A 7,480-nucleotide genomic window follows, 5' to 3' on the forward strand; every position below is an offset into this window, starting at 1 on the left:
CAAAAGGCTTAAGGCAGCAGCATGTCTGATGTGTTGGAGAAACAGCAAGGAGACCAGTGTGGCTATGGTAAAGGGGAGAAATCAGGCTAGGGACAAGATCATATTGGCCTTTAAAAATCATTATAAGTCACTTGGCCTTTCTTCTGAGTAAAATGGAGATCCATTAGAGGGTTTTCATCACAGAAATGTCCTGATCTGATTTTTATGTTAAATGGATAACTTTGGCTGCTGTGCCTAGAATATGCTGTAGCTTACTTTTATCACTTATGACCAAAAAACCCTAACTAATAGAGAACATAAGAAGTAACAAACAAAGGCATAGAAGCTGGAAATATCAAACTGTTTGGGGAACACTGTGTCTGGGGAAGTGGTGGAGATCAGATGATGGAAAAGTTTGTGTTCTATGTTAAGAAGCTTGGTATTTACGTTATAGACAATTAAGAGCCATGGCAGGTTTTAAATCAGGGCATAAAAACGTTCTGATTTTTGTCTTTAAAATGACACTACTCTATTGGACAGGCTAGAGTGGGAAGATCACAGCCCATCTCCTTAGGTTCTCTAATTTACTCTTTGGGGTCATGCCTCAAAATCAAATATTTCCTTGTCCTTGAACTCCTCCTCGGCAGTTGCTCCAGGCTGTCTGCTGGGTCTTGCCCTGTGGAAATGGGGAGGAGCTTATGGTCCTCAGCTATATAACCAACCCTGAGTCCTTCCAAGTACTGTAGAATGCAGAAGGAGCATTCTGGGTGAGGAAATTAAGGGGAATGTCAACTCATGTTGCTTTTGTAATGACCTAGTTTGGGCCTCTCTGTAGGTAAATTCTCTTTCGTCCCAAGGATATAGACTTCTTTGACATATGAGACAACACAAAATATTGATACTTCTTGGAGAGTGTACAGGCTGCCAGTTAGCCTCCAATATTAATTCTCCCCTTTCCCCTTTAAGTAGAACCCCCAAATTTTGGCTGGGCACACAACTTTTCCATGTAAAAAACAAATTTCACATCCTTTTTCTCAGCTGGATATATACCCAGGTCTACATCATAGTCAATAGCCTGAGCCAAAGGAGTTTGGGTGACCAATTGATCCTCTGAAAGGGAAATGAAATATCTTTCCTCCTTTCTTTTTTCTGTCTTGGTGGCTGAAATGCAAGAGTGAAGGTAGAAGCTAGAGCCAGCATCAGAACCATAATATGAATACCTAGGCATTTTTAAGGATGATAAAAGTATACACAGCCATCTCAGGTCTTAAAGTGTCCATATATCAAGTTTTCAATATATCAAGTTTTCCATATATCAAGCACTATCAGATGTTTGGACTACCCTTAGATCACTTATCTGAATTTTATGTGAAAAATAAGTTTCTGTTTTGTAATCCATTGAATTTTGGGTCTCTTATAAATTACATTATATTTCATAACTGGTATAGAATTTGTATCAGACTTGAAACTACTACAAGAATTAACATATGAATGGTATGCAGAGGAAATGCAAATGGTGCAGGCTAGAATGTTCATAGCCCTACATGCCAGGGTAAAACATTTATTAACAATATTGCTAGCAATATAAGCCAGATCACATGCAAACAGAGCCTATAACTTCAGTGGTATTAGCTGAAAAATCTCACATTGGTATGTGTTAGTTGCTGCTTGCCAAAATCTTTTGAAAATGGGATAAACTTAATCTAGTTCTAAATGATGTCTTTGAAGAGACAGCCTAATTAAGAAATTAACACATGGATGCTAAGCCTGTCTCAAGAATTTCCTTTTAAGATTTTCCAGTAAAAAGATGAAGAAGAAGGAGGATGAAGTGGAGAAGGAGACAGCAGCAGCGGCCTGGCATCGTGGTGCAGTGGGTTAAGCCACCACCTCTGATGGCCAGCACATTATCTGAGCATCAGTTTGAGTTCTGGCAGCTCCATTTCTAATCTAGCTCTCTGTTAGTGTGCCTAGGAAAGCAGAGGATGATGGCCCAAGTATTTGGTCTCCTGCCACCTATGTGGGAGACCCAGATAGGGTTCCTTCCTCATAGCCCCAACTGTTGTGGTCATTTGGAGAGTGAGCCAGAGGATGGAAGATTCCCCTCTCTCTCGCTTTGCTTTTCAAATAAATAAATAAATCTTTTTTTCTTAATATGTTCCAGTCAGTCAGTGGTAACCAGCCGAACCCAGGTATGCCAGGGGATGATTTGATATATGTATATATTGTGAAATAATTAGCACAGTCAAACTAACAAAGAGTGATACTTCAAAAAGTTCCTGGGAAGATGGATATTTGTCCTAATGTTAAAGCCACTAGTTAGAATGCCTGAGTCCCACACCAGTATACCTGGGCTCAGTTCTTGGCTCCTGCTTCATGCTAATGCAGAACCTGGGAGGCAGCAGTGATGGCTCAAGTGGTTGTGTTTCTGCCACCCATGTGGGAGACCTGGATTGAGTTCCCCAGCCCAAGAGCATGGCATCACCCTCTTGGCTGTTCAAGCACTTGAGGGTGAACCAGTGGATGGGAACATTCTTGGTCTTTCTTGTCTTTCTGCCCCTCAAAATAAATAATTTTACAAAGTTAATGGAAAATGGAACAAAGGGATAAGTTTATCTAGTAAGATAAAATCTTACTACTTTCATGATAAACATGGATGTGCTACCTTGAGAATCAATGAGCATCTATTGTTGGGGTCATACAGGTAAAGATTTCCTAGGTATTATGTGTATGATAACATGCATTTTTCATGAATATTTTGAAACAGCCTTATAACTCTCACTTCATATACTTGCGTTTTATATGGTGAGAATATTTAATATGTATTTCATTAGTGAATTTCAAGTGTATAATACTTTATTATTAGCATTCACCATGTTGTACATTAGGTCCCCAGCATCATTCATCTTATAGCTACAAGTTTTTGCACCCTTAGATCTCAATTTCCCCCAAATCCCTATACCCTGGGACAAACATCATTCTACTCTGTTCCTATGTGTTACAACTTTTTAGATTCCACATAAAAGTGAGATCATACAATATTTAACTCTCTGGCTTATTTAACTCAGCAAAATTTACTCAAGGATCATACATGTTGCAAATGATGGGATTTCCTTCTTTTGTAGGGATGGACAATAATTCATTATATGTTTTACATGCACATACACACCCTCCCCACACACACGTTCTTCACCAAGTTCATGGAAAATGCCTTTTATGAAAAACTGTATATATATTTTAATTTTAAAAAATTTCATTAACTTTTCCAAGTTCGCGTGTATGTATAGACAACAATCTCTTCATCTATGGGAATATTTGGATTGTTTGAATGTCTTGAATACTGTAAATAATGTGGCAATAAACATGAGCGCAGCTATCTATGCAAGATATTGTTTTTTTTGTTTGTTTCTTTCAGGTATATATCCCGAAGACAGATTATTGGATTATATGACAGTTCTATTTTTAATTATTTTAAGGGACTCCTGCACTCCTGGGCATAGTGGCTGTAACATGTATATCCCTACCAAGAGTGTACAAGGAATGTTTCCCTTTCCTCCACAGCCTCACCAATACTTGTCATGTCTTTTTGATAACAATCATAAAGAGTTTGAAGTGATATCTCATTGTAATTTTAATTTTTTAAAATTTTTTATTTGCATACTTTTCATAGATACAACTTTAGGAACATGGTAATCCTTCCCACCATACCCACCCTTGCACCCACACTCTTATCCATCTTCCTCTTCCTCCTTTTCCCAGTTTTGTTTATTACTAAGGTCTATTTTCATTTAACTTTATACACAGAAGATCAACTCTGTTCTAGGTAAAGAGTGCAGCACTTTGTATGAGGGAAAAAAAGAGAGAAAGAAAAAAAAATCAAAACAAACAAACAAAAAACCCAAAATCCAAAACTAAACAAACATAAAAGAAAACCAAGAACAAAAGCTGTTTCTCAACAGTCAAGACAAGGGCTGTTCAAAGTCGTTGCATCTCGGTGGTAATTTCGCTTTTATTTATTTTTTGAAACTTAATTACCTTTAAAGAGGAACCCAAGAATGGTACATCTTTTGTGAGCACTTAGACATAACTATAATTTGTGTGACATAAGAATATCCTCCACTTAATACACTAGAATAATAATTCTTTGAGAACGAGTTTTACTATAAGTCTCATAATCCAGCTCTTTAAGGACAGAGGTCCTGCATGGGGAGTTAGTGCACAGTGACTCTTGTTAATTTAACAGTTAACACTCTCATGTATGACGTCAGTGATTACCTGAGGCTCTTTTTTATTATTTCTTTTTTATATAAAAAGAAATTTATTTTATTTAATAAATATAAATTTCATAGGTACAGCTTTTGGATTATAGCAGTTCTTACCCCCATACCGGCTCTCCCACCCCCAAACCGTCCCACCTCCTACTCCCTCTCATATCATCCGAGGCTCTTGACAGGAGCTGCCTGGGCTATGGAAGCCTTTTGAATCCACAAGGCCATAAGCAAAGTGAAAGCTCTCTGATGATTAGTGAAGTTGAACATCTTTTCATACAAAGTGGCCATTTGTATGTCTCCTTTGGAGAAATGTCTATGATGGTCCTTTTGCCAATTTTTAAAAACTGGGGGACCAGCATTGAGGCACAATGGATTAAATCACTGCTTGTAATGCCAGCGTCCCATATCAGAGTGGCAGCTCAAGTTCAGGCTACTTTGCTTCTGATCAAACCCCTGCTAATGTACCTGAGAAGGCAGCATAAAATGGCCCCAAGTACTTGACCCCTGCATCTTACATGGGAGACCCAGATGGAGATTCAGGCTCCTGGTTTCAACCCAGACCAGCCCTGGCTGTTGCAGCCATTTTGGGAGTGAAACAGTGGATGGAAGATCTCTTTATCTGTGTCACTCTGTATGTTTCTAGCAATTACTCTGTTTCTACTTGGTTAGTCAATTTGTGGGTGCATAATTATTCATAACCACTTTTATGATACTTTTTATTTCTGTTACCAATTTTAATGTCTTCTTTTTCATTTATAATTTTATTTATGGGAATCCTCTTTTTCTCTAAATCTAGCTACAGTTTTTATATCTTTTGACAAAACTCTTGGCTTTATTGATCTACTATATTGCTTTTCTAGCATTTATTTTATTTATTTCATCTCTGATCTTTATTATTTCCTTACTTTTGCCTTTTGGCTTAGTTTCTTTGTAGCTCCTTAAGATATAAAGTTGATTTCCTCACTTAAGGTATTTTATTTTTCTTAATATAGACATTTATAACTATAAATTTTCTCTTAGAACTTCTATTACTGCAACCCATAAATTTGGGGATTTTATATTTCTATTGTTCATTTTAAGTTCTTTTATTTCCCTTTTGATTTCTTCTTTGGCCCTTTGGCTGTTCAAGAGTGTGTTGTTTACCACATATTTGTAAATTTTCCAGTTTTACTTCTGTTATTGATTTCTAGTTTCTTAACATTGTGGTTGGAAAAGACACTTGACATAATTTCAACCTTCTTGAATTTGTTAATACTTGTTTTGTGACTGAAAATAGAATGAAAATAGGATGTATCCCAGAGAAATGTTCTGTGGGTGCTTTAAATGAATGTGTGTTCTGCAGCTATTGCATGGAATGTTCCATGTATGTCTGGTTTTTTGATCTAAGGTGTAGGTTAATACCACTGTTTCCTTGTTGATTTTCTGTTTGGATTATCTGCCAATTGTTAAAGAGGGATACTGAGTCACTTAATAATGTAATATTGCTAACTATTTGTCCTTTCATATCTGTTAATTTTTGCTTTAGATATTCAGGTTCTGTGATGTTGGGTGCATATATATTTATAATTGTTAAGTCCTTTTTTTTTTGGACAGGTAGAGTTAGACAGTGAGAGAGAGAGACAGAGAGAAAGGTTCCTTTTTCCATTGGTTCACCCCCCCAAGTGGCTGCTACGCTGGTGCATTGTGGCCGGTGCACTGCACCGATCCGAAGCCAGGAGCCAGGTGCCTCCTCCTGGTCTCCCATGCGGGTGCAGGGCCCAAGGACCTGGGCCATCCTCCACTGCACTCCCGGGCCACAGCAGAGAGCTGGACTGGAAGAGGAGCAACCGGGACAGAATCCGGCGCCCCAACCGGGACTAGGACCCAGGAGTGCTGGTGCCGTAGGCAGAGGATTAGCCTAGTGAGCCCGGCGCCGGCCTGTTATGTCCTCTTGATGTGTTGATCCCTTTATCATCATATAATGTTCTTCTTTATCTATTGTCTTTATCTAAAGTCTCTTTTGTCTCATATAAGTACAGCTACTTCTGTTTTCTATCAATTACCATTTGCATGAAATATCTCTTTATATTCCCTGATTTTCATCTTTAAAGCTAAAGTGAGTCTCTTGTAGGTAGTGTAAAGCTACATTATTTTTGTAAATCTATTCAGCCACTCTAACTCTGGATTGAAAAATTCAATCAATTTGCATTCACAGTAATGCATAATAGGAGCAGATTTACTTTAGCCATTTTATGGATTCTTTTCTGACTGTTAAAAAAAGATTCTTCTTTTTTTTCTTCCTCTCTTGCTACTATCTTTTGATTTAATTATTTTATATAATGATGTGCTTTTCTTTTTTTGCTATTTATTTTTTGTGTATCTACCATATATTTTGTTTTATAGTTATCAAGATGCTTATATATAATATCTTAAAATTTTAACTGCTGTTTCTTGCTGATAACATCCTCCCTTCCATCACATATAAAGTCTATACTTTTATTTCCCCTCATTTTATGTTTTTAATTTCACAATTTCACCAATTAGTAAAGTATTATAGTTGAGGCATTTTAATTCATTTTATCATTTACTTTTTGACTATATACATATGTTACCAGTGAGTTTATATTTTTGTGTTTTAACATAAGGAAGTACTCCCTTTAACAACTCTGGTAAGGCAGCTCTAGTAGTGATGGTTTTCTTAGATTTTCCCTGTCTAGGAAAGTTTTTTCTTTTCTCATTTCTGATGGATGGCTTTGTTGTGTAAAGTATTCTTTGTAATTATTTTCCTCTTAGGACTTTGAAAGCTAGGAGTCAGAAGCGTCTTCCAGGTCTCCCACGTGGGTGCAGGGGCCCAAGCACTTGGGCCATCTTCTACTGCTCTCCCAGGCCACTGCACAGAGCTGGATTGGAAGTGGAGCAGCCAGGACTAGAACTGTTGCCCATATGGGATGCTGGCACCGCAGGTGGAGGATAAACCTACTGCGCCTTCCCCCCTTTTTAAGATTTTTTAAAAAAAAATTTTTTTACTTGAGAGGTAGAATTACAGACAGTGAGAGGGAGAGACAGAGAGAAAGGCATTATTTCTTTAAAAAAAACCTTTTATTTAATGAATATAAATTTCCAAAGTACAGCTTATGGATTACAATGGCTTCCCCCCCCCATTACTTCCCTCCCACCCGCAACCCTCCCCTTTCCCGCTCCCTCTCCCCTTCCATTCACATCAAGATTAATTTTCAATTCTCTTTATATACAGA

Source organism: Lepus europaeus, chromosome X, assembly GCF_033115175.1.
Source record: "Lepus europaeus isolate LE1 chromosome X, mLepTim1.pri, whole genome shotgun sequence".
NCBI lineage: Eukaryota > Metazoa > Chordata > Mammalia > Lagomorpha > Leporidae > Lepus > Lepus europaeus.